The sequence below is a fragment of the Phoenix dactylifera genome, chromosome 1, assembly GCF_009389715.1.
Source record: "Phoenix dactylifera cultivar Barhee BC4 chromosome 1, palm_55x_up_171113_PBpolish2nd_filt_p, whole genome shotgun sequence".
Lineage (NCBI taxonomy): Eukaryota > Viridiplantae > Streptophyta > Magnoliopsida > Arecales > Arecaceae > Phoenix > Phoenix dactylifera.
The window spans coordinates 16,458,151-16,483,569 of NC_052392.1; the positions used below are offsets into that span (position 1 = coordinate 16,458,151).

Sequence of the window (25,419 nt, forward strand, 5' to 3'; positions counted from 1 at the left end):
GGCCGCATGAGCTCTAGAGCAGTGCACTAAAGATCATGCAAGGCCTAAGATAAACAAAAATCCAATAAATCCACAACTAATTAATTAATTCAAATTGACAAATCCAACATGTCCAAATAATCAATTTGGGTCAATTACAAGATCTTCAAATGTTCATCGACATCAAAGAAAGATAAACTAACTAACTAGCTAATGACTTTGATACTCGCGCTCCGCGCCCAACCCATCCATGTTTATGCATCTGAAAAGAGAAAACGAAAAAAAAGGGGGTGAGCTTTACAACTCAGTAAGAATCCCTACACATCCACACCAACACAATAATAATATAGATTTGAAAACCACAACAAATCGATGCACATTTCATGAAATCATAAATAATTTCCAAAAAACTCAAATAATCAATATAAGTATGCACATCAAACATCAATGAAAGTCCAACCACATAAGAATGATATAGCATATGATAGCTCATAAATCTTCATTACTGTTTTTAATGCCTTTTCTTTTCATTCTATATTAACTTGATCCAGATCAATTATCTTTCCGACTTTGGGCTACATCTCGATCACGTTTCCAGCCCATGACGGGGCAATCGATAGTATCATATTTCCAGCCTGTGATGGGGCAATCGATAGTATCACATTTCTAGTCTGTGATGGAGCAATCGATAGCATCACATTTCCAGCCTATGACGGGACAATCGATAATATCACATTTCCAGCCTGTGATGGGGCAATCAATAATAACGAGATAAGCCCAAAGTCCCTGTTCATTTAATCAATTCACAATCACACATCAATCCCTTTTTCCATTTTATTTCTGACCTAGACTAACCATGGTCACGTTTTCGGCCCGTGACAGGGTAATCAAAATAACATGGTTAGTCCATGCCACCATATCCATTAGTCCAATTATATAAGTGTAAGTCATGCTCAAGATTGTATCCATCATACTATCAATTACAAACAAATGTGATCAAAATATGGTTTAATACCCTCATATCATAAGAACCACATTCATAAATCCAATTATGCAGGTGTAGGTTATGCATAAGCATGCATCCATCATGATACCAATCACAAGCAAATATGATCAAAATATAATTTAATATAAAGCTATTTTTTCTTCTAACTTATCTGTATCATAGCACATCATACATATATAGGTGCAAAAAATATTTATACATGCAGGTCGGCGTACAGGAATCCTTACCCTTTGTTGAAAAACTCAGACAAACTATTCACCCACCCTCACGGCGATCTAGAAACTGGGATGTGCTACGATTTTAATCTTGTTCTTTTTAAAAGGGAAATTAAATGTAGAATACCCCAAGTATAGGGTGTAGCAAAGTAATATTCTCGGTGAGTCCGAGATCGAATCCACAGGGATTTGACAGTGAACAAAAACTAAAGGCTGAATAATATTCGGATTGGCAAAAATATAACTAAGGCATCAGGATTCAGCCTAGCATTTCATCATGCTTTTCTTAAAATCACCTATTAATTATAGTAAAATAGATTTAGTTTTATGGGCAGCATTACAGTAATTCTATTTTAAACTACAGGGATTTCTAAGCATCTGTTATACCCGGAGGAAATAACAAATCAAAGAAAATATATAAGTTTGAAATAATTTCTATCAATCTACTGCACCATAAATCAAATCAAAAACATTAAAATCCAATTGATAATTAAAGGAAATACATGAAGAAAATGCTAGGCTTTTCCCTAGCCTTAGCTTAAAAAAATTTAGCTATCCATATGAGATGCAAGCAATTTTATAAAAGGGATTAGCATAGAATAAATAAAATAAAACATAAATCCCCTTTTTTTTTCTTTGTTTGGTTCAGAAACAGGGCACCCTGTTTTCTTTCCGTGGCCTCTTCTCCTCTCTCGCTCGGCTGGAAAAGGTGTGAATGTTGGCTCCCCTTTTGCTCCGTGTCCTTCTCCCTCCTCCTCCGGATGATCCCAAAAAATGGAAGGCCTCTTCCTTCTTTGCTGGTTTGTTCCGTCCGGCTGGGAATAATGCCAATAGATCCTCCCCTTCTTCTCCCGTCGCCTCCGGATGATCCCAAAAAATGGAAGGCCTCCTCCTTCTTTGCTGGTTTGTTCCGTCCGGCTGGGAATAATGCCAATAGATCCTCCCCTTCTTCTCCCGTCGCCTCCGGATGATCCCAAAAAATGGAAGGCCTCCCCCTTCTTTGCTCGCTCGGCTGCCTTCTTATAGCATGTTGAAGAGGCCGGATGAAACGCAGCTGAGATGCGGGGTGGAGGGAGTTGCGAATATGGGAAGACTCCTCGTGGATGGAATTAATTTGCTGGGAACGGCTCTCTGTTGCTTGTAATCCAAAAGAGCTTGGGGAGTTGTTTCACGGATGAAAGCCGGTTTGGCTTTTGGATTTCCCTCGCTGCCATTGGGAGCCACGGACGGTTGGAAGATGCTGGGAAGCTCCACATGTTGACGTTGGGAAGTTAAGAAGACTCGGCTTGGGACTCTTCTCCTCCCTTGGCTGCTGGCCTCCTCCCTTTCCGTCGCACGCTCCACCGTTTGAATGAGCTGGGAAGAACAGGGGAAAACGGAAGAATGCTGATGAGATGCCGTTTGGAATTGAAGAGCTGGTTTAGCTTAGCTCCCTTGGGTTTGATTTAGGTCCCTTGAATGAGATGCCATGATGCTTGGAGGTCCACGATTGGTTGGGAAATTGGAAAATTTCAAAGCCCCCATGCTGTGGATGTTTGGAAAATTTATTGAGCTTGGGCTGCCAGGCATTGGGCTCAAATCAGAGTTACTGGGTCTCTTGGATTAATTTCACTCAAACACAAATAAAACATTAATTAATTAATTTTATTAATAAAAATGACACTATAATACTAATTAAGATAATATGAAGATTTCACTTTTGTACTCTCATCACACCCCCAACTAGCTTATTGCTAGTCTCTAGCAATTTAGTGTGAAAATGATAGAATGAGAGTGCAAAAGTATTATTTAAATATATATCAATATGCATGAATTAAAATAAATACTCACTTTCGTAGAGCATTACGATTGCACTTAGCATGTGCAACAAGCCGTTAAACCCCTAGGTTATCCTAGTGGACGAGTGTTGTCTCGTGAGGGTTTGCAGTGATGTTACCCACAAACATCGTTTTTAAGTTATAAGATATTTTAAAACATAGCAACCCTTAAGGCAAATGTAAATGTGACATCTCAGAATACCTATACCTCCACCACAATTGAGTACCCTTTGAGTTCTAGGTGCACTACTCAAATTCACAAGTGTTAACTACCATTTGTTAGCTCCCGATCCACAAAATTTTCCGAATATCACATGTTATTTATCCAGAATGGTTCGCATATAAAAATGAAGCTGTCAATTCTAACTAGACATCCCAGGTACACAGAGTTCTAAAACAATGGAGTCAAACCAGTCATCCACATGTCACTTGGTTTAAGTTTAACTAACTTACTCATGTTTAATTTATTTTTATTTTTTATTTTTTTATTTTTATATATATTATTTTTTTTTTTTCACATAGTGACTTCAACAGTCCAACTCCATTAGGCTCTAGTAAAGTCCATGTAACGAGCTTTGGGTCAATGACTCTTGATCCAGTTGGCTCAAGGCATTAGGTGAAACACCCCTCGGACTTAATTACTCGAACCAGACTACGCCACGAGGCCAGACTAGTCACTTATTTCAGTCATTTTCACCTTTTTACGCGAACACTCACTGCTTTGTAGGCAAGAGGCCCGGTTACTCAGTGAAGACAAACAGTATTATTTCTCTCTTTTTTTTTTTTATTTTATATATATATATATATATATATATATATACATATGTAACGTGACTGTATTGTGACTATAGGTCAACCAAGGTCAGAACATAAGGCACCCAGGTGATCTAGCCGGGAATTTCAAACTTTATCTTTATGTGAAAACCAAATCATGAACTTTAAGACAAGGACACTCGTACTTCTCTTGCGAATAAGGTCAACAAACAAATAGGTAACACAAGTGAACTTCTGAGGCTTTCCTATTGTCATTGAATACTTGTGTGGGGATCTAATAATAGGTCTCTAATAAGTCATAATATGCTCCTTTCCTTAATAGCTGCATATGTTTATTTCTTTGAAAAAAAAATATAGTGGTAATTAAATGCAACAAAATATATGTTTAAATAGAAAATTTTTTATTATTTTTTTTTAATAGAGATTTTTTTTTAAAAATATATATATATATATATATATACAAATATATATATGACAATTGGTATGATATATAGAAAAATACAGTAATTTCTCCCCCCAACTTAAATTCAACATTGTCCCCAATGTTGCAACATGAATGCATTAAATATGTTTGTATGAAGAATAATATGGCTGAAGGTTAGAATTTACCTGATAGAATGACTGCATACTGTTGTTGCTCTCCAATTGTCATATGAAAGAAAGAAAAATTATGTACAAACAGAGGATCTCTAGCAGATATAGAGATCAATCCTGATAAACAGGATCTTCCAGATTGGTCGATTCAACCTCTGGGGTAAAGTTGTCCAAAAATAACTTCAAACGTTGGCCATTTACTTTAAAAATATTACCGGTGTTTGGATTCTCTATCTCAACGGTTCCATACGGATAAACAGTTTTAACTATAAACGGGCCAGTCCACCTAGATCTCAATTTTCCTGAAAATAAATGAAGTCTTGAATTATACAATAGAACTTTCTGGGAAGGCTCAAATATTTTTCTCATAATATTTCTATCATGAAATACTTTCATTTTGTTCTTATAAATTCGAGCATTCTCATATGCTTCATTCCGAATTTCCTCTAGTTCATTAAGTTGAAGTTTGCGTAGTGAACTAGCTTTATCCATATCAAAATTAAATCTCTTAATAGCCCAGTATGCCTTATGCTCCAATTCCACAGGCAAGTGACAAGGTTTGCCAAAAATAAGACGGTACGGAGACATACCAATCGGACTTTTAAAAGCAGTATGATAAGCCCAAAGTGCATCAGTTAAACGCAAAGACCAGTCTTTGCGATTTGGGTTAACCGTTTTTTCCAGAATATTTTTAATTGATCGATTTGATACTTCAACTTGTCCACTTGTTTGTGGATGATAAGGGGTGGCAACTTTATGGGTGATCCCATATTTTCGCATTAAAGCCTCAAAAGGCTTATTACAGAAGTGTGAACCCCCATCACTGATGATGGCTCGAGGCGTTCCAAATCTGGAAAGAATGTTTTCTTTTAAAAATTTTAAAACAGTTTTATGGTCATTATGTTTGCAAGGAATGGCCTCAATCCATTTGGAGACATAATCTACAGCTACTAAGATGTACAAATTTCCGAATGAAGGAGGAAATGGACCCATAAAATCTATTCCCCAACAGTCAAATATTTCGATAATTAAAATTGGGTTGAGGGGCATCATATTCCTACGAGTTATCCCACCTAACTTTTGACAACGCTCGCAAGCTTTGCAAAAGTTATGGGAATCTTTGAACAAGGTGGGCCAATAGAAACCGCACTGTAAAATTTTTGCAGCCGTTTTCTTAGCAGAGAAATGACCACCGCAAGCTTCAGAATGACAAAAGGAGATGACGCTAATAATTTCGTCATTAGGTACACATCTCCTAATAATTTGGTCTGGGCAGTATTTGAAAAGATAAGGATCATCCCAGAAGAAATTTTTTATTTCAGTTAGAAATTTTCTTTTGTCCTGTTTATTCCAATGACTTGGTAGTTCACCTGTGACTAGAAAATTTGCAATGTCTGCAAACCAGGGTGAAGATGTGATCTTAAACAGTTGCTCATCAGGGAGAGTGTCTTTTATGGGCGAATTGTCTAAGGAATCTGGAAGAGTCAGACGGGACAAGTGATCAGCTACTACATTTTCTACCCCCTTTTTATCTCTTATTTCTAGAAAAAACTCTTGGAGTAGAAGGATCCACCTAAGCAAACGCGCCTTAGCATCCTTTTTTGAAAGAAGGTACTTAAGGGCAGCGTGGTCAGTGTAGATAATGATTTTGGATCCAATCAAGTAAGACCTAAATTTGTCTAGTGCAAATACTACGGCAAGTAGTTCCTTTTCCGTAGTGGTGTAATTCTTTTGTGCACTATTTAAAGTCTTACTTGCATAGTAGATGACATAAGGCTTTCTTTCTTTTCTTTGCCCTAGAACTACCCCAACTGCATATTCACTGGCATCACACATAATTTCAAAAGGAAGTGACCAGTCAGGTGGTTGCATGATGGGAGCAGAGGTCAGCAAGCTTTTGAGTTTATCAAAAGCTTTTTGACATTCTTCAGACCACACAAATTGGGTTTCCTTTTGAAGGAGATTACATAAGGGTTTAGATATTGAGCTAAAATCTTTAATGAATCTCCTATAAAATCCTGCATGACCCAAAAATGAGCGTATATCTTTGATAGTTTTTGGGTTGGGTAAGTTAGCAATTAAGTCAATTTTAGCCTTGTCTACTTCAATTCCTTCAGATGAAATAACATGCCCGAGAACAATTCCCCTAGTTACCATGAAATGACACTTTTTCCAGTTTAAGATTAGATTCTTCTCCTCACACCGAATTAAGACTAGTCTTAAATGGTCCACACAGTTTTCAAAAGAGGAGCCAAAAACCGAAAAATCATCCATGAAGACTTCCAAAAAACGCTCAACCATGTCGGAGAAAATACTGAGCATGCATCTTTGGAAGGTTGCAGGAGCATTACATAATCCAAAAGGCATTCTCTTGTAAGCAAATGTGCCAAAAGGACATATAAAAGTGGTCTTTTCCTGATCTTCAGGATCAATTGCAATTTGGTTGTAACCTGAATAGCCATCTAGGAAGCAATAATATTTATGACCTGCTAACCTTTCTAAAATTTGATCAATAAAAGGTAGAGGAAAATGATCCTTCCTAGTGACAGAATTAAGTTTTCTATAGTCAATGCATACACGCCAACTAGTGGGGACCCTAGTTGGAACTAATTCATTGTTGGCATTTTTGACTACAGTAACACCAGATTTTTTCGGGACCACTTGGGTTGGACTTACCCATTTACTATCTGAAATTGGGTAGATCATACCCGCATCCAGAAGTTTCAAAACTTCTGCCCTAACCACATCCTTCATGTTTGGGTTTAATCGACGTTGAGGTTGACAAGAAGGTTTGGCATCAGCTTCTAGATGAATTCTATGAGTGCAAATTGAGGGACTAATTCCCTTGATATCAGCAATTGTCCACCCTATTGCACCCTTATGTTCCTTGAGAATTTCTAACAATTTTAATTCCTGATTTTGTTTGAGTTGGGATGATATGATCACAGGAAAAGTTTCTTCTTGACCAAGGTATGCGTACTTGAGCTCAGATGGCAAAGGCTTTAACTCAAGTTTGGGTGCTTGAACACTAGATGGTAGAGGACTATTGTTGCGTGTGGGTAATTCTTCAAAACGAGATTTCCACCTATCTGTATCCAACAAAGGAGCTGAATCTAATATAGCACTGATTTCTCTAAAGTTTTGGTTGATATCTGTATTTCCGAAATGAGTTAGGCATGTTTCTAAAGGATCAGAAGAAAGAGATGGGACAAGAACATCTTCTACAATGGAGTCGATCAGATTAACTCCATGAATTTCATCATTTTCATTGTCATTATCGAGTTGTTTACAAATGTTAAATATATTAAAATCTATAGTCATATTCCCGAATGACATTTTCATTATTCCATTTCGACAGTTGATTAAAGCATTGGAAGTAGCTAGAAATGGGCGGCTTAGAATGACAGGTATTGGAGTGGTACAATTCATGACAGGCTGGGTATCTAATACTATGAAGTCGACTGGAAAATAGAATTTATCAATTTGGACAAGTACATCCTCGACTATTCCTCTTGGTATCTTTATAGATCGATCGGCAAGTTGGAGAGTAACTTTGGTGGGTTTTAATTCACCAAGTCCTAACTGTTCATAAACTGAATACGGCAGTAAGTTAACACTAGCACCTAAATCCAGAAGGGCTCGTTGTATCCTGAAGTTTCCTATAATGCAAGATATGGTAGGACAACCAGGATCTTTATATTTAGGTGGAGTGTTGTGTTTGAGAATAGCACTTACCTGTTCAGTTAGAAAAGCTTTCTTTTGTACGTAAAGTTTTCGCTTTATGGTACAAAGATCTTTTAAAAATTTGGCATAAGATGGGATCTGCTTAATGGCATCTAATAAAGGAATGTTAATTTTTACTTGTTTAAAGATTTCCAGGATTTCTTGATCATGTACTCCTTTTTTAGCTGCAAGCAAGCGCTGAGGAAATGGAGCAACTATCTTATGATGAGGTATTGGATCATCTTGTTCAGTATTATTTTCATCCTTCTTTTCAATAGATTTTTCAGGTTTGTCATCTTTTGTCGGAATTTCTTTGTTAATTATTTTTCCGCTACGAAGGGTCGTAACAGACTTAACTTGTTCAAATCTAGGTTGGGATGAACTTGCTTCATGGACCTCATGTTGACCCTTTGGGTTAGATTGAGGTTGGGCTGGAAATGTCCCTTTTTCCCTAACATTGAGTTGAGCCTCAATTCTACCTACAGAATTTTTAAGTTCTTGGAGTGATTGCATTGTATTCTGATTTATTTGAGTCTGCCCTTGCATGAAGGTTTGCAAAGTGTCTTCAAGGGATTTCCTATGTGGTGGCACATAAGGAGTAGGAACAGAATTTCCTTGAGATTCATTGGCAGTGGGTCCATGTCTCCAACTAAAGTTAGGATGGTTTCGCTAGTTAGGATTATATGTTTCAGGAAATGGTCTCTTATAAGCATTTGTGAAATTCGCTTGATCATGCAACACTTCTTGGAAGGCGGGGATTGTAGGACAATCCTTGGTTAAGTGTGCATTACTTTCACAGATTTCACAAATACTTTCATCTATAGTAGGTGCCTTTCCTGTATTGGCTCTGCTTAATTCAATGGCTTCAACCTTCCTAGTTAGATTAGCAATCTTTAAATTTACATCATTTTCTTCTTTAACATGATACATTCCTCCTTTAGTATTAGTCGGTATTTTAGGTTTCTCATTCTTATCTATTGTATCCCAAGCCTGTGCATTTTCTGCCAACAGATCAAAATAGTCCCAGGCTTCGTCTGGTTCCTTATTCATAAATTCACCATTACACATCATTTCTACAAATTGTCTCATATTGGAGGACAAACCATCATAAAAGAAACTGATGACTCTCCAAATTTCATATCCATGATGTGGGCAAGCAAGCAGAAGATCCTTAAATCTTTTCCAACACTGGAAAAATGTTTCTCCATCTTTTTGTGCAAAGTTCATGATATTTCTTCTAAGTGTGTTTGTTTTATGTGTTGGAAAGAATTTCTTTAAAAATTCCCTTGTCATCTCTTGCCAGGTAGCTATGGTCCTAGGTCTTAAAGAATGTAACCATGACTTAGCTTTTTCCTTTAAAGAAAAAGGAAATAACTTAAGCTTCACTACCTCTTCATTGATATTATTAAATTGAAGTGTTGAACACACTTCATCAAATTCTTTTAGGTGCAAGTAGGGACTTTCGGAGTCAAGTCCATGAAACTTTGGGAGTAATTGGATTATTCCTGGTTTCATGTCAAAGGCTCCCGCAGCAGTAGGAATAACCATACAGGATGGGGTACTGATCCTAGTGGGTTGTAGATAATCACGAAGCGTTCTAATAGGTAAGTCATCTTGAAATTCATTATCTCCCTGATTACTACCATTATCTTCCATTTGCTTATTTGAACTTTTATCCCTTGATTCAACTCGAAATAATCTTTTCGTTTTATCCCTTTGCCACAACCGCATATACTGACCAATTAACCAGTCGATTTTTTTTTTAATTATTATTATTATTAATTATTTATTTATTTATTTTGTATATATATATATATTTAGAGTTTTGGATGAGTATGAATATTACCTAAAGCTATGAATATTGACACCCTGCTACTAAAATTATTCACAATCAAATAGTATCAAAGCATAGCACCCTTATTTCTAATGTTTTCCTAAAAATTTCTAGACAGCTCCTAACTGGTTTGAAGAGTACACTTAAGCCTCCAATCTGGTCTAATAACCTAGTCGACCAGGTAAGCTCCCAGGTAAGTGGAGGGGTCACGATGCGTATAGCAAAGGTCCCACTTAAAACCCACTTTCCTCGAACAGAAACTGTCTCCCTTCAATCACTTAGAGGGACAAAGCTTGCCTAGACATCGACCAGGGTCATAGAGCGAAATTGGTGCAACTTTCAGTGGTCTTCGTCCTATTGAGCTCGAATATCCTTAGGGGCCAACGTCTAGTTGATTTTAATTAGGCTTAGGATATTGATGCACTGGGATGATTTTTGGGCTAAGGACGAGTGATAAAATCCCGACCTTATCTTTTTAATGGGTTCAGCCCTTAGATTATTTTATGCAAATGCTTTATACTATATGCAACAATCAAGAAGATTTTTTAACATTTTATGTCATGACATTAAATTGCATTTGAATAGTTGATCAAACAAACTAGCTAATTTTTTTTTCTTTTTATTTTTTTATTTTTTTATTATTTTATTATTTTAATTAATAATTTTTTTAATTTTTTTTTTAAAAACAAGAGTAAAATTCTAATGTAGGAAAAATAGGACTAGTATGAACAAAACAGGAAAATTAATTTAAATACTCACGGCCGGAGTTCGTTCACTCCGGGAATCCAAAAATTTGATCTTGATCTTCCTCGTTACTAGTCCTGCTTTGTGTCGTCCTTGAATCTGTAAAGATTTGAAATTTCAGCTGTGTTAAAAATAAAGAAAAATTGAAGAAACGGAAATTAAAAATTGAAATTTGCAGCCTTGTTCTCGTTCGCACGTTGCAAATCCCCGGCAACGGCGCCAAAAACTTGCTACGATTTTAATCTTGTTCTTTTTAAAAGGGAAATTAAATGTAGAATACCCCAAGTATAGGGTGTAGCAAAGTAATATTCTCGGTGAGTCCGAGATCGAATCCACAGGGATTTGACAGTGAACAAAAACTAAAGGCTGAATAATATTCGGATTGGCAAAAATATAACTAAGGCATCAGGATTCAGCCTAGCATTTCATCATGCTTTTCTTAAAATCACCTATTAATCATAGTAAAATAGATTTAGTTTTATGGGCAGCATTACAGTAATTCTATTTTAAACTACAGGGATTTCTAAGCATCTGTTATACCCGGAGGAAATAACAAATCAAAGAAAATATATAAGTTTGAAATAATTTCTATCAATCTACTGCACCATAAATCAAATCAAAAACATTAAAATCCAATTGATAATTAAAGGAAATACATGAAGAAAATGCTAGGCTTTTCCCTAGCCTTAGCTTAAAAAGATTTAGCTATCCATATGAGATGCAAGCAATTTTATAAAAGGGATTAGCATAGAATAAATAAAATAAAACATAAATCCCCTTTTTTTTTTCTTTGTTTGGTTCAGAAACAGGGCACCCTGTTTTCTTTCCGTGGCCTCTTCTCCTCTCTCGCTCGGCTGGAAAAGGTGTGAATGTTGGCTCCCCTTTTGCTCCGTGTCCTTCTCCCTCCTCCTCCGGATGATCCCAAAAAATGGAAGGCCTCTTCCTTCTTTGCTGGTTTGTTCCGTCCGGCTGGGAATAATGCCAATAGATCCTCCCCTTCTTCTCCCGTCGCCTCCGGATGTCCCAAAAAATGGAAGGCCTCCTCCTTCTTTGCTGGTTTGTTCCGTCCGGCTGGGAATAATGCCAATAGATCCTCCCCTTCTTCTCCCGTCGCCTCCGGATGATCCCAAAAAATGGAAGGCCTCCCCCTTCTTTGCTCGCTCGGCTGCCTTCTTATAGCATGTTGAAGAGGCCGGATGAAACGCAGCTGAGATGCAGGGTGGAGGGAGTTGCGAATATGGGAAGACTCCTCGTGGATGGAATTAATTTGCTGGGAACGGCTCTCTGTTGCTTGTAATCCAAAAGAGCTTGGGGAGTTGTTTCACGGATGAAAGCCGGTTTGGCTTTTGGATTTCCCTCGCTGCCGTTGGGAGCCACGGACGGTTGGAAGATGCTGGGAAGCTCCACATGTTGACGTTGGGAAGTTAAGAAGACTCGGCTTGGGACTCTTCTCCTCCCTTGGCTGCTGGCCTCCTTCCTTTCCGTCGCACGCTCCACCGTTTGAATGAGCTGGGAAGAACAGGGGAAAACGGAAGAATGCTGATGAGATGCCGTTTGGAATTGAAGAGCTGGTTTAGCTTAGCTCCCTTGGGTTTGATTTAGGTCCCTTGAATGAGATGCCATGATGCTTGGAGGTCCACGATTGGTTGGGAAATTGGAAAATTTCAAAGCCCCCATGCTGTGGATGTTTGGAAAATTTATTGAGCTTGGGCTGCCAGGCATTGGGCTCAAATCAGAGTTACTGGATCTCTTGGATTAATTTCACTCAAACACAAATAAAACATTAATTAATTAATTTTATTAATAAAAATGACACTATAATACTAATTAAGATAATATGAAGATTTCACTTTTGTACTCTCATCAGGATGCGCAGAACTCTGCTCAGCGTCCTCTCGTCCAATAGATTGTTTCCCTACGAAATCAAATCATCATTAAAACTTATCCAAAATATATGACAATCCATAACTCTCAAAACAATGATCTCTCTGGATCCAAGTTTAGAGAGAGAGCCCCAACTAGAGAAAGAAGAAAAATATAATAAGAGAAAAGGGAAAAGGAAGAGAAGCCCCAAATAAACTTTCTTTCTCTCTCTCTCTCTCTTCTTCATTCTTCTCGACGGAAAGGGGGGAGGTGCTCGGCAGCAGGCGGCCCATGGCCGGCGACGCCCCATAGTCGTCGACCTGTGGCGGTGCCGGCGGTGCGCTATGCCCGGCGATGGCCGGCTGAATGGAAGAGGAGAAGGCCGATCAGAGACTCGGCTTTTCCCCATCAGTCCGGCGGCTTGCCGGCCGGATTCCAAGGAGTCGGTGGCCTAAAGACAAAGAAGAAGGAGGAGAGGGTGCTCACCTTACCTCCGGCGGCGAGTTCCTCAAGCAAGATCGGTGGCGAACAACCCAAGTTTCTCACGGATCCCCTTTTTTTTCTTTCCTTTTTCTTTTGAACGGCACTCAGTTGATGCCCTAGGATGAGGAGAAAGGGATCTTTTATAGATGGAGTTTGGTTCAATTTAGGTAAGATTCAATCCCCCTTTTTCTTCTTTTTTTTTTTTCGGTGGATTCGGGAGGAGGAAGATGGGTTTAAAATAGGGGAGGGAGAAGACCCGATCGGGAGTCTCCCTCCCCCTTCTTATGGGTCGGATTGTACCCCAAGCCCAAAAAAATGTGGGCCTTTAAACATACTGTAGTATATCTTTATCCACATGGGCCATAGACTAGATCTATTCTGATATATTTGCAATAATTTAGGTTCTCATCTAAAAAAGTTAGCTATAACTTATTATTTAGGTTATTTGGCTCTGTATATCTAAGATCTACACAATGTATAGTTGATAGAAGATTAAATACATGCTCACATAGATCTTAACCACCCGTAGATTTTTTTTCTCACACTTCTCATGGAGCACATGAATAGAAATTAGAATGTTGGTTAAAGGATAAGGATGGTACAATTAATTTCTCAATTTCTTTGAGGTACATAGCTTCTTGAGTTTTCAGAAGATGGTTTTGAGAAGTTAGTGTAGTAAATACTTGTTGTCTTGGAATTGTGTATGCAAGCCGCTCAAAACAGGTGGTCTGCAGATTTCTTCTTTGGTGGTACAGAGTGAAGCTCTGATAACCAAACATGCAGTACAATTTATGTTGTCATAAGAGGGATTGTGGGTTTCTCTTATGAGAGCAAAATATGGTGTTTGGTCATTTAGTTCCCCTCTAGTGTGTTCATGGATTTGTTCATCCATCTAGAGGAAGTTATGTTCTCATGCTCCAATGGTTTTATCTAATATTAGATGGATGGCAGGTAATGGGGCTTCTAATGATGTGACTCAGGATCCCTGGATTTCAGAAACTCTCATTGCTTGTTGGCCTGCTCCTGTTGATACTCGATCTTTGCAGAATCTTAGAGTTAGAAATCTTATGGTGGCAAGTGAGAATAAATGGAATCTTACTTTGATTTAGCAATTCTTTCTAGAGGAATTGGTTTATAGAATTTGGTCTATTCCTATATTAGATGGAGATGCTGCAGATAAGTTAGAATGGGGACCTTCCTTTGGATTGATGGTTTAAAGTTGTGGATTTGTATAAATTCTGTAAGAAAGAAGCTCCTTTATCCAAATGTATTGGTTGGATATGGAATTAGGGGTGCATTCCTAGGGTGTCACTGTTCATATGGAAGATAGCTTGGAATCGACTCCATAGTCATGGTATTTTGAAATACCATGGTTTTCATATTCTAACATTTTGTGATCTATGTCCAGAGATAGAGGAGTCTACATCTTATATTCTATTACAGTGCAAAGCGGTGACCCAGGTATAGTGACAAGCCCCTATCTTCTGATGCAGCAATAGTTCCTACTTTTTCTCTTGAAGATTTTCTTCAATTTCTCAAGGACAAGTCAACTAGAGACAATAGGAATAGAGAGGCCAATTTGATGATTTATATTGCTTATAATATTTGGATGGCTTGAAATGACTGTATTTTTCACTAAAAGCAGTTAGGCTCAAGAATATATGGATATAACTCACTCGGAGGTATCCTTGATAGCTGGGAAAAATTGTGGCTCCTCTTTTATTGCGGCTTCTGTCTCTCTATATGATTTATTTCACTTAAGAGCCACCCATGGTTTCCTCAAGGTTAATTTTTCATGATAGTATTTTGGATAGAGGTGAGCTGGGCAGAGCTAGTTTTGTTATTAGAAATTCGATTAGTGCTGGTGAAGTTAGACTATTTGATATCACAGTCGATTACTGCATGCTGCATCGAAAGGCATGTGCTTTGCAATTAATACTTTGAAAGCTTCTCATATCATACAGGAAGGTGATTCTATGACAGTTATAAAGTCGTTGACAATTTCAACTTCTTCAGAATTACATAGTCATCCTTGACAGATTGTTTAAGAATATACACATTTAAAGCTAAATATATTTTCAGAAAAGTTAATAGTGCCGCAAATTGGATGGCGTCATATGTTGCGGCTCACGCAGGATCTACATTATGGATATTTGTGCCCGATTTTCCTTCACAACTGTTACTTTTTTTTTCTGATTCTCAGGATTGTATTTACACTAGAATGGTTTAATGAATTTTTGTTTACCCAAGAAAAAAAGTATGGCTGTTTTTTCTTTCAAACCTTGGACATGGTGGTTGAAGGCTGCTGTGCCTTGCGAATGGCTGTTGAAGTGCTACTAATTTTTGGCATCGGCAGTTGAAGTTTTGCTGATTTCATTGTGAGGCAGTTTGAGATGCTGGGCTGCTTTGGGCAAAGATTATGGTCTGTTTTTCCATATTCAGTTCATTCTTGTGTTTTGTTATCTCTTGATACTCTCTTTTTTCTTCTCCTACTTTACACTATCTGGTTTCATCTATTACTAAAATGAATTGACGGGTATGCTTACTTTCTTCTTAAAAAAAAAATATGTGACTGGTTGAATAAGGAGTATTTGATCATAACGACACTTATAGAGTTCTCTTTCGTTTATGTATCACTAAAATATGGCACGAATGATGCATATATTTTTATTTTTAATAAAAATAAATATATTTAAATAAATAACAATGATAAAGGAAGGATTTGGATCTTTGGCATTATGTTTACTAATTAGACTATGTTTGGCATCATTGTCATTTTTAAAAAAGTTAAAAAATAAAAAATTTGTTTCTTTTTTTCTAAATTTTTGACAATAAAAACTTGTTTGGTAGTTACTGTTGTTTTTTATTTTTCACAACAAAAAGTAGGAAAAAATATTTGGTAGTGGAGGGAGCTATTCTACTAGGGCCACCTCGCAATCTTTTTTGTGGTCCTACTAGCTCAAGCCAAGAGAGAAAAAAAATATGTGAGTTAAAACTCGATTTGATTTTATGGCTAAAAAGGCTATTTTTAAATATAGTAAACGTAAATAAAAAAAAAAATACATCCGTTTTTTTCATAAATTATGAAAGTTACTTCTCAAACTGAAAAATAAAAAACGAAACCAAATATCTTTTTGCATCAGATTTCATATTTCAACTTTTTAAAGTAAAAAACTGAAGAAAAAAAAATGGTACAAAACAGGTTGACGAGAGGAATGTAAGAAGGAAACATGCAGACGGGGAAGGCGAGGCGAGAAAGGCAGAGACTCACACTTGGATACATTAGGGAAGTTTATATAGTAAGAAAGAATCGATGTGATTTTTAATGATCTGTCAATCCTTCTTGTTTTTGAATTATACACAATAAGAATAGAGCTACTTTGATTGGCTTTTGATTCAATATGAACTTTGACCACGCTACAAAAATTCTGGAATCCAAACCAGAATATATTCTCCAACCAAAATGCCCAGTATCTAAGCTCTATGATCGACGAATATAACGGCAGCCCATTGCATCCGTTTGCAGCAAGAGATTAAGCTCAGAAGACAAAACAGGAGTCCACCCTAGAAATCACAATTAAAACCACAGCCTACCAACCAATCCATCATAAAATTGGCCTCCCTTGGCACAATGGTTAGCCCTGAAGTAAGTGAGTGACGAGATAATATTCTGAATAACCTGGAGTAGAGGACTAGAGGCTGCAGTATGAATCAAACCATTAATGCATGCGATGACAGTGGCCTAATCACCTTCAGATATTACTTCCTTGCAATGTAAGAACACAATGGCATTTGTAAGACCTTTCCAAGCAGCTCTTAGCTCAGTCACGGGAATCAACGTAGCAGGAAAATTTCTCGAACCATATGCCTTTCTCTTCCCCACCCCCCCCCCCCCCCCCCCCCCAACATGCCTGCAATGAACAGAGCTGCAGGTGTCCCAGTGACAGGAGTTACCCAAAGTTCCTTCATGGTGCAAGCTTTTCATTTTCGACCACTACCTCCAAAATTCCTTCATGGTGCAAGGTTATACGTACCTTGCAACATTTTGGATTCACAGGCCCTGGCGAATGGAATGTAATAGCATCACACAAGCTCTTTGATGCAGGTGAAAGTTCACCTGAGATCTTAACAGTGCCATCACATTCCAGATCACACAATAATTTTTTGACTGTGCTAAATATCAAAGTTAGGCCGGTGCTATACCCTTAAAAAGAAGTGCTGCAGTGCTGAAACCTCGAAGATATTGCCCGACAAATTGTATTTTAAACTTCAAAATTCCAAAAATATCACCATAATCTAGTCCAGCATGCTTGTGAGGCATCTCAAACTGCAGCTCATGCTAAATGTTTATCATTTCGTCATTCAGACAAATGTAAACATAATAGACATTTGCCTAACACTGATTGTAGTAGTAGCGAAGTAAAACACAATCAAAGAGCCTAATTGAAGAAGTTACCATGAAAACAGAGGAAGAATGATAGAGAAGAAAGTTGTATATATTTTCCACATGGATAACTCTCAGACGATAGCTTTATATAGAGCTATGTCTGAGAGATTGTTGAATTTGTTAGAGTCTAACAGACTCTGTATAAACCCCGTTACATTACTAGGAATCAGTTATGATTGTTATAGTTGGTTTGAAGCGTTTCAACTGAAATGTTCTGAAATGGTATTCGATGGTATGGTAGAGCGCCTGGGAGATTTATCTGATGATATTTCTTTTGAGGCTCCGACGCTATGCTTCGAGACTGGTGAGCTAATATCCCCCGTCAAGCGGAATGGTCTGGTAGAACATGAAGCTTGGAGCAGATGAGAGAGTGTCGCTTCACTGGGAGAGCTTTAGTGAAGATATCAGCCGGCTGGTCTTGGGTGGAGATATGAGCAAGATGTACTTCCTTGGACTGAACTTTCTCACGTACAAAGTGGTAGTCTACCTCAATATGCTTTGTACGAGCATGAAATACAGGATTCGATGCTAAGGTCATGGCTGAGATATTATCACAGAACAGTTCAGTAGGAGAAGTGACAGGGATTTGCAGTTCTTGAAGAAGTCGTCGAAGCCAGATAAGTTCAGTTGTTGTAATAGCTAGAGCCCTGTATTCGGCTTCGGTGGACGACCTGGCTACTGTTGGTTGCTTCTTCGCATACCAAGAGATAAGATTGGTGCCTAGAAAGATGCAGTACCCCGTTGTGGACCGACGATCAATATTGTTCCCTGCCCAGTCGGAGTCACAATATGCAGACAGAGTCGGTTGGCTTGATTTGTAGAAGAGGGAATGAGCTAATGTTCCTTTAACATAACGGAGAATCCGTTTTAGCATGCAGTAATGAATCTGCAGTGGACAATGCATGAATTGACATATGTAATTGACAGCAAAGAAGATGTCTGGCCGAGTGATGGTAAGGTATTGTAGAGAACCTGCCAGACTTCGAAATAGTTCAGAATTTGAAAACAAAGTTGGGTCTGAGGTATGTTGCTGCTTTGAGGATAATGGTGCTTGTACTGGTTTGCAATCCAGCATACCAGCCTTATTCAGCAGAGCAATGGCATAGGTTGATTGGTTTAAGGCAACTCCAGATGGAGAGTAAGTGGCCTTAATTCCCAAGAAATGAGATAAGATTCCAAGATCTTTGATCTTGAATCTACCCTGCAGCTTGAGAAGGAGCTCAGTGATAGCCGCATTGCAGTTGCCGGTTATTAGGATGTCATCGACATAGATCAGAACATAGATTGCTGTGTTTCCTTGATGAAGTAGGTACAAGGAAGGATCTGCTGTGCTTACCCGAAATCCCAGAGTTTGTAAAAAACCGAAGAATGTGGCAAACCATTGTCGAGGAGCTTGCTTCAGACCGTAGATAGCTTTCTTCAGTCTACAGACATGATCACTCCAAGGGGGTCAGTGAATCCTCTAGGTTGCTCCATGAAAACTGTCTCATCAAGTTTGCCGTGGAGAAAGGCATTAGAGACGTCGAGTTAGCGAATGTCCCACTGAGATGATAGAGCAAGTGCGATCAACACTCGAATTGTTGGGAACTTGGCAACCGGACTGAAAGTTTCAACATAATCGATGCCATATTGTTGTTGAAAACCCTGAGCCACCAATCGAGCTTTAAATCTTGCTATTGAACCATCTGAATTGTGTTTAATCTTGTACGTCCATTTGCACCCAAGGACGTGCTGTTCTGGAGACCGTGGAACCAACTCTTAGGTTCCCTGATCTAGTAGGGCATTGAACTCCTGGGACATTGCTGCCCTCCAGTGAGGATCGGCATGTGTAGTAGAAAAACAAGTTGGTTCAGTTGGGGAAGACACCTTGGTGAGTAAGGAAAGAATCCTTCGCGGTCGAAGTGTTCCAGTTTGGGACCTTGTAACCATATGATGGCGGAGTGGAGGACGAGCTGAAGATGGCCGTACTAAAGTAGAAATTTGATATATATTTGTAGGCTGTTGTGGAAGTGAAATAGAGCTATTGGGTGAAGGAAGGGAATGGGAAGAGGAATGAGATGTAGTAATAGAGGTGACTGGTGAAGAAGTGGGCAAACTTTGTGTTAAGGAAGCTGGGACTAATAGAGGATATGGAAGAAGTGATGGTTGGGAGGAAGAGGTGTCCTTGGCGACTGAGAACGGAAAGAAGTTCTCATCAAAAGTGACATGATGAGAAATGAATATCTTACCTGTGTTGGGATTATAGCACCTGTAGCCTTTATGTTTAGAAGAATAACCAAAGAAGACACAGGGAGCAGATCTGGGTGAGAATTTGGTAGGAGCGGAAGGCCGAAGCCAAGGAAAGCACCTACAGCCAAAGGTTTTTAGAAAACTGTAGTCGGGATGCCGATGGATCGAAGAGTATCTTATATGGCGATTTATGATGAAGTGACTGAGAGGGTAGTCTGTTTATAAGAAAAACGGCAGTGAGTAAGGATTCAACCCAGAAGTCAGTCGGAACAGAGGAGTGAAGAAGCAGACTTCGAACAACCTCAAGAAGATGACGATGTTTCCTTTCTGCTACTCCATTTTGTTCAGGGGTGTAAGGTGAAGACATCTGATGAACGATGCCTGAAGTGGAAAATAAATTATGAAAGCATTGGTTGTTAAATTCCCCACCCCCATCAGAACGGAACATCTTTATTGTGGTGGAAAGTTGATTCTCAATCATTGTTTTAAATTGTACAAATGTAGAGAATACATTAGACTTTGACACCAGAGGATATACCCAACAAAATCTTGAAAAATCATCCAAAAACAAGACATAATACTGAAAACCTATGACCGATGGTGTTGGAGAGGGACCCCACACATCCGAATGAATGAGATCAAGAGGCTTCGTAGAAGAGATTTTAGCTGGTTTGAAGGGGAGCTTGTGACTTTTGGCCATGCAACAGGTGGAGCAGAGTGTGGATGGCGGTTGAATTTCTTTTAACAAGGTGTTCTTGGCAATTTGAGAGATAACAGAGGCAGCTGGATGTCCAAGATGAAGATGCCATGAGGGGATAGGAGAAGAGAGCAGCGCTTTGGTTGTTGAAGTGGAGAGCGAACCATGTTGAACAAAGGTGAAGGGAATTCTATAGAGCCCCTCAGTGCAACGCCCCTGAAAAAGGATCTGATTGCTTTGTTTGTCCTTTATAACACAGCCATCAGAATCAAATATCAGAATACAGTTATCATCAGTAGCAAGTTTGTGTACAGATAGGAGATTATGTGAGATGTGAGGTACATAAAGGATTTGAGAGAGATGAAAAGAATGAGCTGAAGTGTGAAGGGTACCGTCCCCTATATGACTGATGGGGATAGAATCCCCATTACCAATGGTAACCAGTTCATTTTCCCGATATGAAGTTGAGTTTTGAATGGCGGAGGAATCAGCTATTAGATGAGTGGTCGCTCCGCTATCAACAATCCATTCATTCGAGGGAGGAGGCATGGAAGAAGCTGTGAGGTAAGCTTGATGACCAGAAGAAGACTGCTGAATTTCCGTATAATTGGTGTCCAGTCGATACCAACAAGTTGCTGCAGAGTGTCCTCGCTTGCCACATATTTAACATTCGATGAAGCCTTTGTTCGATCCCCCGCATCCAGAATTGCGCCAGACGTCTGGTCGAGAGTCAGATCTCACCCGACCTCTGCCTCTATGTGGAGAGAAGAAGCGACCACCTCGTCTCCTCCCACGTATGGCAGATAAAGCGAAGGAGGAGTCAGTAGCTAAATTTTGCCTTTCTTTGGTAGATAAGATGATTTCCTCACTGCATAGAAGGGCATACAGTTCATCCAAAGAGAGTATGGAGGGACGTGTCCAAATTGCTGTGGCAAACGAATCATAGGAAGCTAGTAGTCCATTAAGAACATGAAGTATAACATCCTCTGGATCAATTAAAGAACCAGCAGCTGCCAGAGCATCAACTTTGATACGAATGTCATGTAGATATTGTGACATTGATAATCCCTATTTCTTGATATTGTGAAGCTCATTTTTGAGCTGAATAATATGAGTTCTTGTTGCAGAATTTAATCTGCAATCCAAGGCTGTCCATATTTGATGGCAGTGCTCTAGATTAATGACATAAGGTAGGATGGTGGGGGAGATAGTAGAGTTTAGAGCTGTGGCCAGATATTGATCTGTTAGTAGCCAAGCATCATATGCAGAGGAGTCTGAAGTATCAGACGACTGGGTGTAGGTGGCTGAACCATCCAGGAAACCCAGATAGCCACTGGCTTTGAAAATTCTTGTGATTTGAGCTCTCCATGTGAGAAAGTTATTGGGTGTAAGTTGAGTTGTTACCAGGGATTGAACTCGATTTATCAAGAATTTTAGCTTAGGTGAAATGCTGTGATCTTCCGCTGCCTGTATAGCTTCATTAGATCTGGTAGCATTCACCGATCCTGGGGAAGTCATGGTAGTCGAGTTTCTAAATCAATCAGATGATCACTCATGGGATGCTGAACCACTATATTCGAAGGAGAATGGAATTCAAAGTATCAGGCAGGATCTCCTGCTCTGATACCATAAAGAAGTTACCATGAAAACAGAGGAAGAATGATAGAGAAGAAAGTTGTATATATTTTCCACACAGATGACTCTCAGACGATAGCTTTATATAGAGCTATGTCTGAGAGATTGTTGAATTTGTTAGAGTCTAACAGACTCTGTTATAAACCCCGTTACATTACTAGGAATCAGTTATGATTGTTATAGTTGGTTTGAAGCGTTTCAACTGAAACGTTCTGAAATGGTATCCGATGGTATGGTAGAGCGCCTGGAAGATTCATCTGATGATATTTCTTTTGAGGCTCCGACGCTATGCTTCGAGACTGGTGAGCTAATACTAATATCTAATATTATTCTTATCCAAGGAATCTAAATTCCAATGTCCAAGGTCTAGTCTCTAATCAATCAAACTATAGGGTGATTCTCATAATCAAAGAGTCCCTAGTTTATGGATGATAAATGATAATTAAAAATGTCAAAACTAGTAAAACACTTCTTCGGGCTAAAGACTACATATTGTTAGAAGAAGATTATGAGCATTCTCAACACATTGAACACAAATAACAGACATGAACACTAATTGTAATACCCCAGAAAGAAAAAGAAAAAAAAATCTCTTGGGCACGTGGGCCGGCCCGGAGTGGTCAGGCCCAGTCTGACCCATGACCAGCCTAGTCCCGTGGGCTTGTGGGCCGGCTCGAAAGGGGCCAGGCCCAGCCCAACTATGCCTACGACACGATGAAGCGGAGAAGAAGACTTCGAGGATGCCTAGGCAGTCCGAGTTCGAATCGAACTCAAGGACCTTGCCTATTTAAGGCTCATTCCTCCTCCTAGTTCCATCGACGAAAACCCAAGATATCGCTGCCGATTCTCAAGCTCTTCTTTCGAGTCTCCTCCTTGAATCATCGCCAGAAAGTCATCGGATCTTCGTCGGGATGAGGTAATACCCAATCCAATCCTCCTCTCTTCTTCTTCGGGTCATCTAGCTATGTTTTCACCTTGAATAAAGTCGGCAAGTCACCAGATTTCTGTCTGAAATAGGGGTGCCCTGTTTTGCCTTCTTCTTCCGAGCCTCGCCGCCACCAGCCGTCGTGTTTGGCTGAGCTTCACCACCTCCCGAGAGCTTTGAGTTCATGTGGCCATCAGTCGGAGAGATCGGCCATGATCAGGCTAAGTTTGATTGGTTCTTTAATGGTCTTCTTCCTTTTTTATTCCCTTCTTCTCGCTAGACGACCACCTTTGCCGGTGGTGCCGTGGTTGAAGGCCACCGTCGCCGAAGCTCTACCACCTTGGGCTGCCACCCTTCGTGATCTGAGGAATAGAGGGAGAGAACAGCTCTCCTCTATTTTGGAAGAAGAAGATAGCCCTCTCTTCTCTCTCTTGGTTTTCGCTCTCTTATTTATCTCTCTATCTGGATTGTCTCTCTCTAGGATTATTGGACCTAGTAAGGGTGTCTCTCAATGACTTTTTGTCGGCCTTGGTGAAGGGCCCCGGTCTATAGTCGTCGGGCAATGTACTAGTCTCCCACCATGGCACTTACTGAGCACATTTGAATTTCATCAACATTAATCTTTGTTGAGCTATATATTGTAACCCGACTCTTGTTATTGAGTTGACTTGTTAGATTACCCGAATCTGATCAATCCGAGTACCCAGATGTTACTACGTAGTTGACCTTAATAAAGGGTCTTAGACTAGTGTCGTTGCGACTATCCGTCGTGCTAGTCTTACCTCGACTATTATCGAGTACTACTGGACACCAGTATCATTAGTTTTTATTATATTATCTATATCGTAGTTTGATTCTTGTTTCATGAGTTGAGTTAAGTAATTTGATTAGCCAGAATGGACCAACTTGGATTGTCGAACACTGCTACCTAGTCGATCCTATTTGTCCTATACTAGATTGTTGTCAGCCACTATTGGACCCATAATTAATAATTTTTGATCTATTCTCTTGATTTGATATATGGTTCTTGATCAGATGAATTGGATTATGTTGATCATTGTTATCTAGTTGGTCTCGTATATCTTTCTATACGAATCTATTGTCATAGTCAAGCCCTAATTTTATATAGGGATACAGTAATCTGGGTAGGAAGAAGCCCAATGAGATCTTATACTCGAGTTTCTCTTTCTTTCCGATTCCTTCTCTTAGTACTTTCTCTCTCTAGCTTGATCTAGGGAAATCTTTGGTTGAGAGGGCTGCTGGATAGTTCTGGGTTGCTACGTAATAGTGGATCTCTTTAGAGGATGGTTCTCAGTTGTCGGACACCTCGGATAATTTTTGATATTGATTGATCATATGATGGGTGCATGCATGAGCATAACTTACACTTGCATAAGCGGACTAATAGATGTGGTGCTTTGGACTAACCATGTTATTATTGGTTGCCCTGTTACGGGTCAGAAACATGATCGTAGTTAGTCTAAAGTTGAAAATAAATAGAAATTGATTTGTGGTTGTGAACTTGATTGAATAATCAAGGACTTTCAGCTTATCTCGTTATTATGGCAGGCCTTGTCACAGGCTGGAAATGTAACACTTTGGCAGGCTCCATCATAGGCTAGAAATGTGAAACTATAGTTGGCAGGCTCCATCACAGGCTGAAAATATGATACTTTGGCAAACTCCATCACAGGCTGGAAAATATGTCCGAAATTTGGCCCAAAGTCGATAAGATAATTGATCCAGATCAAATTAAAAAGGAATGGAATGAAAAGCATTGAAAACACTAATAAAGATTTATAATTTATCATATGATATATCACTCTTGAGTGACTGGATTTCTATTGATATTTGATATATATATTTATACTGATTAGTCAAGCATTATTGATAGCCAATTTGTGATTTCATCGTGTGTGCAACGATTTCTTGCGGTTTTTAAAGTTATATTATTATTGTATTAGTGTGGATGTGTGGAAATTCTTACTAAGTTGTAAAGCTCACAACCCCTTCCTCTTTCTCTTTTTCAAAGTTGCAGGTTGCATAGTACATAGCTATGGTTGAGATCACAGGTGGAGAGGATGATTAGATAGAGCATTACTAATACTAGTTGGATGATCAAATCTTGTAATGAGACCAACTTTGTTGTTTAGTATAAATTGAAATCATTGTTGATTACGAATATTGAGGTTGTAATATATTTTTAGGCCTTGCATATTTTCTAAGGCTCTGCCCTAGGAAATGTGTGGCCGTGTTGCGTGACGGACCCGAATGTGAGTTCAGGGCGTGACACTAATAATATTAAAGGATCTAATAGAGAGGGTCATTCTTCTATATTAATGTTGGATTCAATAACAAATACAAACCAGAACAGAAAAACTATCCATCCAAATATGCAAAATACTAGCTTGTGTAGAATATTATGAACGAGTTTGCATTTGATAATATTCTTGC

The 25,419-nt window shown here is 38.9% G+C and overlaps 2 long non-coding RNA genes and 1 other non-coding gene across 3 annotated transcripts; 1 reads left to right on the forward strand and 2 right to left on the reverse strand.

The window, feature by feature from the left end:
- Positions 1-65: 65 nt before the first annotated feature.
- On the reverse strand, positions 66-10,815 carry LOC120111309. The gene is made up of 2 exons (XR_005512488.1): positions 10,702-10,815; positions 66-241 (listed from the first exon to the last, which is right to left on the reverse strand). It is a non-coding gene; the product is annotated as an uncharacterized LOC120111309 (long non-coding RNA).
- On the forward strand, positions 9,247-9,353 carry LOC120104307. Its single transcript, XR_005506758.1, has one exon. It is a non-coding gene; the product is annotated as a small nucleolar RNA R71 (small nucleolar RNA).
- A 579-nt stretch (positions 10,816-11,394) lies between the features above and the next one.
- On the reverse strand, positions 11,395-15,842 carry LOC120111308. Its single transcript, XR_005512486.1, has 2 exons — positions 13,036-15,842; positions 11,395-12,601 (listed from the first exon to the last, which is right to left on the reverse strand). It is a non-coding gene; the product is annotated as an uncharacterized LOC120111308 (long non-coding RNA).
- Between the last annotated feature and the right edge of the window lie 9,577 nt (positions 15,843-25,419).